Consider the following 12,657-nt stretch of genomic DNA (forward strand, 5'->3'; position numbering starts at 1 on the left):
ATATCATACTAAAGGGAGTGTCTCGGATTTAAGTACAGAATAATTCAAATGCACTGAGACCAGTTTGCAAAATGAGTGACAGTTTTAAATGAATCATTAACTGCATGAAATAAATAATAATCTTCAGAAATTACTTTGACAAAGCAAAAAAAAATATTGGGCTTTAAAATGATTTGGGAAATGTTGCGGTTGAGTGGATTAAAATCTTCTTAGAAGTCAGAGGTTGCACAGAGGGCCAATTTTTGCACTTTATAAAGTCTCTTCATATTATAAATCTGATTTATAGAATTGTCCATGTATTGTCAATATTAACGGGAACTTCACATTTAATATGACAGGCTATATTGCAATATTGGTGCACAATTTCTACAAAATAAAATATGAATGGGTCGCAAAAGGGACTCATTTCGTGGAACGACACCTTTACACACGACCTGAAGCCTATCTATCTGAGTGCACATTCAATTCCGTCCCATTGTAATCAGGTTTACATCTGCCGTGACAACAAACCACATTCCTTATCAAATGCCAGCGGACTCAGTGTAGTAAACTGGCGGCGCTCATTGAATGGGCACAGCTAATCCGCGCGCCCCGCTGCGAAAGAGGATGTCTCTATCTATGACTAGAATGACTTGAGAAGTTTCAGAGGCCAGTAGTCACATTAGGCTAATATGTTACACAAAACTCCGCTGCAATAATACACCATTAGCCTAACAAATACAGTGTTTGCTGAAACATAAGTGTTTCTGGAACCGACATTATAGGACTGCAGCTCTTTGGTCCGCAGCCTCTTGTTATGGAGATGCTCCTGTCAATTGGTTAGCAAAATAAACTAAAATGTATGTAAAATGCCTTACTTGTAATTGAGAGAAAAAATCCCTTATTTGTGGCCTCTTCGAAGAAATGGCACAGTGTCTAGTGCGAAGTGATGTCCAGTTATGTTATGCTTTGTCCGAGATGGGGAGATGGTGGTTGTGAGCTCTCCGCTATCTGGCTTTGACTGAGTGGGTGAGTGTCCCGTCTCCTCCCAGCGATAGTGAACCTGGCCTCATACCTCCCACTGCACTTGTTAATATACTGCGTAGTGAGTGATACGCCTTCCAAGGCAAGTCCCACAACACATTCATTGTTTCTTACAAGAGTGGAAAAGGCGTCGGATTTCCTTCCACTTTACATCCCACAAACAATTGCCCAAGAGACTGAAACACGTTTGTGCTTTGTACACAGCTGGATTTTTGGTGTGCAGAGACTGCCAAAGTGAGACGCTAATAGCAGTCATATATCATCTGAGATATGTTTATGATAGAAATCTATACTTTTTTTGTGCACATTCCTCATTTCAATGTATAGCAACTAGACTAATTTTGTCATTTTCATTCTTGTGGTTTGGGTGATAGACCCATCTAACTTCATATAACATGTATTGCATTTGCCAATTCAAGCTTGTGGTTGTACCCTATACCATGAATTCTGTATTTAAAATGTGTTATTCAATCGTGAGTATGAAAATATGTATTGTTCCCTTCCACACAAATAAAGTTCACAGCCCACACCCGTCTTCTCTCAGTTCCTCTCAACTGTTAGTGACTATTTATGAAACTGAGGTCAACAACATAAAGCTACCCATAGACTCACACCCACAGCCCTCCACTCACTCAGAGCAACCACAAAACCGGCTCAACCCAGCGCCTCCAGACATGTGAGACCAAAAACACCCAATATGATTAAAATATGTACCAACTGAAAAAAAAATGTATGGCAATTATAAACTGTCTATTACTTTGACGTCTGTCTGACATCCTGATGACAATGTCAAATGCAGTGGATGTGGTATAGTCAAGAAACACAAGGCAAAATCATGTGCAAACATAACAAAAAACGTTGTTAGAGCCAGAGTTAGAGCCCAGAGTCAGAGCCAGAGTCAGAGCCAGAGTCAGAGCCAGAGTCAGAGCCAGAGCCAGAGCCCAGAGTTAGAGCCCAGAGTTAGAGCCCAGAGTTAGAGCCCAGAGTTAGAGCCCAGAGTTAGAGCCCAGAGTTAGAGCCCAGAGTTAGAGACCAGAGTTAGAGACCAGAGTTAGAGACCAGAGTTAGAGCCCAGAGTTGGAGCCAGAGTTGGAGCCAGAGTCCGAGCCAGAGTCCGAGCCAGAGTCCGAGCCAGAGTCGGAGCCAGAGTCCGAGCCAGAGTCCGAGCCAGAGTTAGAGCCGTGTCTCAGTCTAAGCCCGGGTACCTGTTTGTTTGCCTGCGGGCTGGAAAGGTTTGTTTATTTCTTAACTGGCGTACAAGACATTCTCTCTCAGTTTGGGTTTACTTATATACTGTTTCAACATAAGCTGTTTTTATCTGCAATCTTGTAGTTTATTAATGATCAACAGTGGACAGGGTGGTCACTGTAAACTACCCTCATATGGCACTGAGAGAGAGTTACAGTAGAGGGGGCTGATAGAAGAGTGCAGTAGAGGAAGCTGAAAGAGTTAAATTAAAGGATCGGTGTCCCAACCAGGGGACGGTTAAGCTAATGTAGACTAATGTGATTAGCATGAGGTTGTAAGTAACGCACATTTTCCAGGACATAGACATATCAGATATGGGCAGAAAGCTTAAATTCTTGTTAATCTAACTGCACTATCCAATTTATAGTAGCTATTACAGTGAAAGAATACCATGCTATTGTTTGAGGAGAGTGCACAATTATAAACTTAAATGTATTAATAAACCAATTGGGCAAATTTGGCAGTCTTGATACAACATTTTGAACAGATATGCAACGGTTCATTGGATCAGTGTAAAACTTTGCACATACACTGCTGCAATCTAGTGGCCAAAATCTAAATTGGACCTGGGTTGGAATAATACATGGCTTTCTCTTGCATTTCAAAGATGATGGTACAAAAAACAATCTTTTACCAGTTCTAATGTGTTATATTCTCCTAATTTAATTTCACATTTCCACCAACTACAAGGTATTTCCTTTCAAATGGTATCAAGAATATATATATCCTTGCTTTAGGTCTGGCTTTGGAAGACCACCAAAAACTCTGAAATCTCCATCCCTAACTACAACATTTTCAGACAAGATAGAACGGCCAAAGGGGCGGTGTTGCAATCTACTGCAGAGATGGCCTGCAGAGTTCTGTCTTATTATCCAGGTCTGTTCCTAAACCATTTGAACTTCTACTTTTAAAAATCCACCTTTCTAAAAACAAGTCTCTAACCGTTGCCGCCTGCTATAGACCACCCTCTGCCCCCAGCTGTGCTCTGGACACCATATGTGAACTGATTGCCCCCCATCTATCTTCAGAGCTCGTGCTGCTAGGTGACCTAAACTGGGACATGCTTAACACCCCAGCAATCCTACAATCTAAGCTTGATGCCCTCAATCTCACACAAATTATCAATGAACCTACCAGGTACCACCCCAAAGCCGCAAACACGGGCACCCTCATAGATATCATCCTAACCAACTTGCCCTCTAAATACACCTCTGCTGTTTTCAACCAAGATCTCAGTGATCACTGCCTCATTGCCTGCATCCGTAATGGGTCAGCGGTCAAACAACCTCCACTCATCACTGACAAACGCTCCCTGAAACACTTCAGCGAGCAGGCCTTTCTAATCGACCTGGCCAGGGTATCCTGGAAGGATATTGACCTCATCCCGTCAGTAGAGGATGCCTGGTTAGAAGAGTCGGCCCGAGAATTTAACCATGTGGCACACCCATAGAGACTGCCAGAGGTCCAGACAACAGGCCCTCCGATTTGACACACTGAACTCTATCAGAGAAGTAGTTGGTAAACCAGGCGAGGCAATCATTTGAGAAACCAAGGCTGTCGAGTCTGCCAATAAGACGTAGGAAGACCCCAGCCACCCCAGTCATAGACTGTTCTCTCTGCTACCGCATGGCAAGCGGTACTGGAGTGCCAAGTCTAGGACATAAAGGCTTCTCAACAGTTTTTACCACCAAGCCATAAGACTCCTGAACAGGTAATCAAATGGCTACCCGGACTATTTGCATTGTCTTTGGGATGGAGATGCAATATGGCAGTTGTGCCAACACATCTCTTCAGCCACCTGGTGGAAAGGACTTTGTGGATCTGAGGCTCTTTCCCCTGTTGCCTCCATCATCCTCCAAATCCCACCAACATCAACCGCCTCAGAGCACAACTGGTCCTTGTTTGGGAACACACACACACCAAAACACGGTTGCATATTTTTGTTCAGTGGAATCATCCCATGTGAAGAGTCAACTCATTTAATTAAAGTAAAATTCTTAACTTAATAGTTTTTTAAAATTTCTATTGGAAGGATTTAATCATTTGCAATTATGTATATTTATGATAAGGTAAAATGTTTATGTTTCTGTCTCCATATGATATGGTAAATATATCCAATACAAAAACCATCTACATTTAAATGGTATTAATATTAATTTGCATGTATTTCTGTTAATTCCCATATATTCCCATGGAAAGTTTCCACCTCTGAATATTCCCCCAAATATGCAACCTTATTAGAGACAGAGACAGAGTTAGAGACAGAAGGAAATACAAGGTAGTGTCTCAGTCTAAACCCAGGTACCTGTTTCTGTTGGCCTGCGGGCTGGAAAGGTTTGTTTATTTCTTAACTGGCGTACAAGACATTCTCTCTGTTTGAGTTTACTTATACACTAGTTCAACAGGAGCTGTTTTTATCTGCAATCTTGTAGTTTAATGATGTTCAGCAGTGGACAGGGTGGTCGCTGTAAACTATCCTCATATGGCACTGCTCAAGGTCATCATGGTTTAGAGACAGAGGTAGGGAGAGATGGAGGACAGACAGCGAGAGAAAGAAACAAAAGTCCTTCATGTTAAGCCCTCTTCAGCGTGGCATTGTCCTCCCACCCTGTATACCTGTAGGGCTGAGAGAGAGCTACAGTAGAGGAGGCTGAGAGAGAGTTACAGTAGAGGGGCTGATAGAGCGGTGCTGTAGAGGAGGCTCAGAGAGAGTTACAGTAGAGGGGCTGATAGAGCGGTGCTGTAGAGGAGGCTCAGAGAGAGTTACAGTAGAGGGGCTGATAGAGCGGTGCTGTAGAGGAGGCTCAGAGAGAGTTACAGTAGAGGGGCTGATAGAGCGGTGCTGTAGAGGAGGCTCAGAGAGAGTTACAGTAGAGGGGCTGATAGAGCAGTGTAGTAGAGGAGGCTGAGAGTGAGTTACAAGAGAGGGGTATGCGCAATGCTGTTGGGAGTACGCCAAATACAAATGTGATTCACATTTATTTTTTAAAGATATACATTATATTTTTCTTCACATTTTCGAAAAGTTCATTTATATTTTCCGAACGGAGCTATACATTTGGATGAGGTTTTTTTCCCGCCCGAGTAGCCTCGTTTCACTGCCAAATGTAGCAAAACGTAGCTGCTGCTCATTCCGTTTGCTCGAAAATTGATAAATAGTTTACAAAAGTAAGGACCGCGTCCATAGAGAGACATACCAGCTCTACCGGTAGTATTGCTACTAGCAGCAGTACTACACCTGTACCTGTCAAAGATACAAGTTGTTTTGCTTCCACGAGCACATCCAATGCTAGCATCAGTAATTCTACATTTGTTGTTAGCCCAGCTATTATGGACACTGACAGCTATTATGGACAACAGACAGAGACGTTGGACCATCGAAGAGGCGCAAATATGATGAGAACTACATTGATTTGGGGTTCACTTATATTGGGAGTAGGGCCTTTCCTCAGCCACAGTGTGTTATAGTACTTTTGCACATATCTCACAACTCAATGAAACCGTCACTCTTGCCCAGACATTTAGAAACAAAACATGCCAATTTGAAAAATAAGCCACGTGGGTTTTTGAGTGAGAATTAAGACGACTTTCGAGTAGTAAGACATGTATAAAAGCAACAGATACCATAAGAAGGGGCTATAAGCGTCTTATATGGTGAGCTACTGAGTGGCTAGGACAGGCAAGCACCATACTATTGTGGAGGACTTAATTCTTCCTGCTGCCGCGGATATGGCTGGGACAATGCTGGGGGAAAAGGCCCAAAAAACTATACAGCCAATGACTTCATCAAACAGCACTGTTTCATGAAGCATCAGTGACATGGCAGGAGATGTTTTGAAACAATTACTGCTTTGCATACAAGCCAGTGTGAATTCTATGCATTAAAGCTGGATGAGTCAACAGATGTGGCGGGCCTGGCACAGCTCCTGGTATATGTCCGTTACGTTTATGAGGGGTCAAGTAAGGAAGACATCCTCTTCTGCAAACCATTGGAAACCAGGACAAAATATATTTTAAAAATACCGGACAGCTTTGTGACATGAAATGAACTTTGGTGGTCAAGATGTGTTGGTATCTGTACTGATGGAGCAAAAGCCATGAAAGGGAGACATAGTGGAGTGGTAACACGCGTGCAAGCAGTTTCTCCTGACGCCACTTGGGTACACTGCAGCATCCACCGAGAGGCTCTTGCTGCCAAGGGAATGCCTGACAGCTTGAAAGAGGATTTGGACATTAAAGCAAGGCCCCTGAACTCTTGTGTATTTTCTGCAATACACAATGATATGGGCAGCAACCATGCAACACTTTTACAACATACAGAAGTGTGCTGGTTATCAAGGTGCAAAGTATAGACATGTTTTTTTTAAATTGAGAGACGAGCTTAAAGTTCTTTACTGACCATAATTTTCAGTTGTCTGACCGCTTGCATGATGACGAGTTTCTCACATGACTGGCCTATCTGGGTGATGCTTTTTCTCGCGTGAATGATCTGAATCTAGGATTACAGGGACTCTCCGCAACTATATTCAATGTTTGGGACAAAATTTAGTCTGTGATTAAGAAGTTGGAGCTCTTCTCTGTCTGAATTATTAACAAGGATATGATTGTATGATTTTTTGTGTGCAAATGAACTCAAGCTTACGGACAATGTGAAAGCACCGCCAGCATTCAAAAGTGACCAAAACATCAGCCAGGAAGCATAGGAACTGAGAAGTGGTCTGTGGTCCCCACCTGCAGAACCACTCCTTTATTGGGGGTGTCTTGCTAATTGCCTATTTCCACCTGTTGTCTATTCCATTTGCACAACAGCATGTGAAATGTATTGTCAATCAGTGTTGCTTCCTAAGTGGACAGTTTGATTTCACAGAAGTGTGATTGACTTGGAGTTACATTGTGTTGTTTAAGTGTTCCCTTTATTTTTTTGAGCAGTGTACATTAAGGCATTTCCCTTGCATTTCAAAGATGATGGTACACAATACAAACGCATGTTTTTTGTCTTTGTATTATCTTTTACCAGATCTAATGTGTTATATTCTCCTACATTAATTTCACATTTCCACAAACTGTAAAGTATTTCCTTTCAAATATGATCAAGAATATGCATTTCCTTGCTTAAGGTCCTAAGGTACAGGCAGTTAGATTTGGGTATGTCATTTTAGGTGAAAATTGAAAAAAAGGGGCAGATCCTTAAGAGTTAAGGGGGGCTGAGACAGAGGTTCAAATCTCCATTCAGAGGGTCCCTCTCCAATCCCATGTACTCTATTCACCCTGACCCACTCTTTTACTCCCCAACCTTCCTCAACCCCATACTCCTCACCCTCTCAACCCTGTCTCCACTGTACAACCCACCCTCCTGCTACACGCAACCTCACCCCCTCTCTTCCTCCCTCCTGCCTCTCACCACACCCCCACTCTCACTCTCCACATTTTCTCTCATCCCCCCCTCAACTCCTTGCTCCTAGAGACAACATACGTAATTAAATGCTTTTGTGTGGTGAAGAGATCTCAGGTGTTACCATAGAAATTGTATTTCTGTGGATGTTATGTTGTTGTGTGTGTTTCATAAGAAAATGTGACACACTCTCATGTTGTTGTTTTGCGTGTGTGTAGGAGGAGAGTCATGTGATCTCATGTTGTGTCTCAGGGTCAGACTCATGCAGGTGTATATTTGGCAGAGAGAGTGTGTTCCTGTCACGTAGCACGGTCATAAAGACATTCCATACACTGACTGTGTCCCTCACAGTGACCATGAATAGAACACCGCTGAATCCTGATTACTGACTAAATGTCAAATATGCAGGAAAAGCCAGAGTTTACCAAGACGCTTTGTTATGGAGGCATACAGGTGCGAAATACTTATTTCTTACTTCTTCTCAGTTTACCTTTCGCTTGAAATGTCTTAGAGCGAAGGAGAGACGGTAACAACTTTTTCTCTCTTTGTCTTTCCCTTTCTTGCATTCTCTCTCTTCTCTCTCTCTCTCTTCTCTCACTCTTTCTCCCTCTCCAGTAGTGCTCACTTGTTCAGTCACTCAGAGCCCCTATGTACTGTTATCTTGAACACATCTCATCCAGCCTGAGGATGTCTATCCTTCTATCATCACAGTTTAATAACTGGAGAAAACACATTGTCTCGAGCTTCATTCACCTGAGTATGACCTCTATGAATGAGGGTTCACCTGGCTTATCCTGGATTGTTCCATGGAAAGAGTGCCTTTTGCATCCCTTTGATAATTTAAGTAGAAACTGTGCACCAACATTGAATTTTAAAAGCCTTATATATTAAATGAAGTAACATACTGTAGACCACATGCAGCATTCACATTTTTTTATACGAATAAACGCTCGCTAAACTGCCAAAATCCAGCATTTTGACCTGTCCCTCCGTCAACCCTGTGTCACTTCTAGGAGTGATTTTAACCCACTTATTCCCAAAATGTCTCACCATCATTGTAAAGCCCTAGTTATTTTGTTGTTTTGACAAGGTCATTTCTGAAGATGTGATTAGTGATTAATTTACGTCTGTCACTCATTTTAAGGTCAACCCCAACATGAACTCTCATTTTAATATAGTGAAACTATTCCTTTAAAAAAAGAACACTGAAAATCTAAAAGCTGGTGAGCTGGTTCTACTCTTTTTGGAAATGTTCTGGTGTTTTCTGGTGGAAAACTGAGCAGGTCAAGCATAGCACATCAACCAATATACAGGCTAGAAATGTTTTAACAATAAAACATTTTTAAAAAATCAGGCTTGTATTCCATTGCCCTTCCCTTTTTCACATAACAAGCCTCCATTTCCCCTGTCACAAGCTAGGGATTTATGGCTGATTTAAGAAGAAATAGAAAACCCTGTTATGGTGACCTAGCTACTTTATTTGGCACTTAATAGGCACTTACTATAGTCATTTTTTATTTAACCTCTTGAGATGGGAAAACTATTTTTTTTTTATGACAGAATGTTAAAATTAAGTGAAATTAGGGCTCTGGCAGTCATTGCATTTTGTCAGCTGGCAATTGTTATGCAAATGACTGCCGGTCTCATGGTAATTTACTATTAAAGAGCATATACACATCTAGCATCTCCAGGCCTCCATGCACACAAGCCGCTGATGCAGAACTTTGGAACAGCTTCATTTAAAAAAGTATAATAAATCCATTGAATATAGCCTGCCCTACACCATCACAATAAATCCATTGAATATAGCCTGCCCTACACCATCACAATACATCCATTATTTTATTTAGGCAGGTCTAAATCAGTTTTATTTTTTCATGAGCATGGCCTTATTTCTATTACAGCATATTGAATGACTGTCATTCATATTCTATTCACCCAGTTCAATGTAACAGTGATAGGTTTAGGCAACTACATGATACAAACATTTTCCTTATACCCATCATGCTACAACATAACCTATGAATTATAGTTTACCACGAAGGTGACAGACAGTGACACATGGACAGACACATTCAATACCGCCTTGCACACTCTTGCTTGCATCTAGCTGATATAGGGTGTAATCAGTACTCCAACAGTTGCAAAAAATTGTTTGCTTCTGTTTAAGAAACGTTTTTCAGCAGAATCGTCGGAATGAATACACCCCTGATCATGGGTAAACACAGCTCACTTTTATAGCAACCTCGTTGTATGCCTTCTCGCATCTATGCACTCTCCTCCTCTCACTTTTTCCCTTCGATTGTGGACTTACATCAACTGTATGTGACCAGGCGAAAAAACCTTTCAAGCCAAACCATATCATAACCGCTACACACAGCCTAGATAGTTGTCACCATATTAGCTAAAGTAACGTCATAGTCAACATAGCTAATAGAACTAAAGCTTTAGTAAACCCACTACAATCATGCAGTAACGTTACAGTGTAAGTAGTTTAGCACTTACACTGGCGGGCCCCGGTGGCAATAAATTAGTAAAACCAAAAGCTTACCTTGACTTGGAAGAGTTCCGGTCTTGGATAGTCATAGCCAGCTAGCTAACATAGCATCCCTCTGATTGAGCTGGGTTTTTGAGTAGGCTAAACTAGCTAGCTGCATTTGCTAGCTAAGTAAGTGAAACTGAAAGTGGGAAAAAATTACTCTCTCTCTCTCTTGCTTCTTCTTCATTTTGGAAGAACTGAATTTGTTCAAAACTGTTAAACTATTGTCTTTCTCTCTCTTTGAGTCAACTACTCACCACATCTACTCACGTACCTTCTCCCCTATGCAATCTGGTTTCCGAGCTGGTCATGGGTGCACCTTAGCCACGCTCAAGGTCCAAAATGATATCATAACCGCCATCGATAAGAGACAATACTGTGCAGCTGTATTCATCAACCTGGCCAAGGCTTTCGACTCTGTCAATCACCACATTCTTATCAGCAGACTCAACCGCCTTGGTTTCTCAAATGACTGCCTCGCCTGGTTCACCAACTACTTCTCAGACAGAGTTCAGTGTGTCAAATTGGAGAACCTGTTTTCCAGACGTCTGGCAGTCTCTATGGGGGTCCCACAGGGTTCAATCCTCTGGCCGACTCTTTTCTCTGTATACATCAATGATGTTGTTCTTGCTGCTGGTGATTCTCGGATCCACCTCGACGCAGACGACACCATTCTGTATCCTTTTGGCCCGTCTTTGGATACTGTGTTAACAAACCTCCAGATTAGCTTCAATGCCATACAACTCTCCTTCAGTGGCCTCCAACTGCTCTTAAATACAAGTAAAACTAAATGCATGCTCTTCAACCGATAGCTGCCCACACCTACCCACCCGTCCAGCATCCCTACTCTGGACGGTTCTGACTTAGAATATGTGGACAACTACAAATACTTAGGTGTCTGGTTGGACTGTAAACTCTCCTTCCAGACTCACATTAAGCATCTCCAATCCAAAATTAAATCTAGAATCGGCTTCCTATTTCGCAACAAAGCATCCTTCACTCATGCTTCCAAACATACCCTACTAAAACTGACTATCCTACCGATCCTTGATTTTGGCGATGTCATTTACAAAATAGCCTCCAATACCCTACTCAGCAAATTGGATGCAGTCTATCACAGTGCCATCCGTTTTGTCACGAAAGCCCCATATACTACCCACCACAGCGACCTGTACGCTCTCGTTGGCTGGCCCTCGCTTCATATCCGTCGCCAAACACACTGGCTCCAGGACATCTATAAGTCATTTCTAGGTAAAGGCCCGCCTTATCTCAGCTCACTGGTCACCATAGCATCACCCACCCGCAGCACGCGCTCCAGCAGGTATATTTCACTGGTCACCCCCAAAGCCAATTTCTCCTTCGGCCGCCTTTCCTTCCAGTTCTCTGCTGCCAATGACTGGAACGAACTGCAAAAATCACTAAAGCTGGAGACTCATATCTCCCTCACTAGCTTGAAGCACCAGCTGTCAGAGCAGCTCACAGACTACTGCACCTGTACATAGCCAATCTGTAAATAGCACATCCAACTACCTCATCACCATATTATTTATTTTGCTTGTTTGCACCCCAGTATCGCTACTTGCACACTCATCTTCTGCACATCTATCACCCCAGTGTTTAATTTGCCATACTGTAATAATTTTGCCACTATGGCCTATTTATTGCCTCATCCCCCTTAAAACCTCTCTGGGGTATGTGTGACGGTAGCGTCCCACCTCGCCAACAGCCAGTGAAATAGCAGAGCGCCAAATTCATAACAAAAATCTCATAATTCAAATTTCTCACACATACAAGTATTATACACCATTTTAAGATAATCTTCTCGTTAATCCAACCACAGTGTCCGATTTCAAAAAGGCTTTACGGTGAAAGCATAGCTTTAGATTATGTTAGGACAGCACCTAGACAAGAAAAACCACACAGCAATTTTCCAAGCAAGGAGAGGCGTCACAAAAACCAGAAATACAGCTAACATTAATCACTAACCTTTGATGATCTTCATCAGATGACACTCCCAGGACTCAATGTTACACAATACATGTATGTTTTGCTCGATAAAGTTCATATTTATATCCAAAAACCCCATTTTACATTGGCGTGTAATGTTCAGAAATGTTTTGCCTCCTAAACTTCCAGTGAATGAGCACATCAATTTACAGAAATACTCATCATAAACTTTGATAAAAGATACAAGTGTTATGCACAGAATTACAGAAACTTCTGTCAGATTTCAAAAAAGCTTTACAGCGAAAGCAAACTTTGCAATAATCTGAGTACAGCGCTCAGACATCAAAACAAGCCATACAGATACCTGCCATTTTGGAGTCAACAGAAGTCACAAATAGCATTATAAATCTTCACTTACCTTTGATGATCTTCATCGGAATGCACTCCCAGGAATCCCAGTTCAACAATAAATGTTGATTTTGTTTCGATAAAGTCCATATTTATATCC

At 42.0% G+C, this 12,657-nt stretch overlaps 1 pseudogene; it reads right to left on the reverse strand.

Annotated features, from left to right (window-relative positions):
- Positions 1 to 2,087: 2,087 nt before the first annotated feature.
- The window catches only part of LOC115160534 (NAD(P)H dehydrogenase [quinone] 1-like), a 48,486-nt pseudogene continuing 37,916 nt past the window's right edge, over positions 2,088 to 12,657 (reverse strand).

Source organism: Salmo trutta, chromosome 24, assembly GCF_901001165.1.
Source record: "Salmo trutta chromosome 24, fSalTru1.1, whole genome shotgun sequence".
Taxonomy (NCBI): Eukaryota; Metazoa; Chordata; class Actinopteri; order Salmoniformes; family Salmonidae; genus Salmo; species Salmo trutta.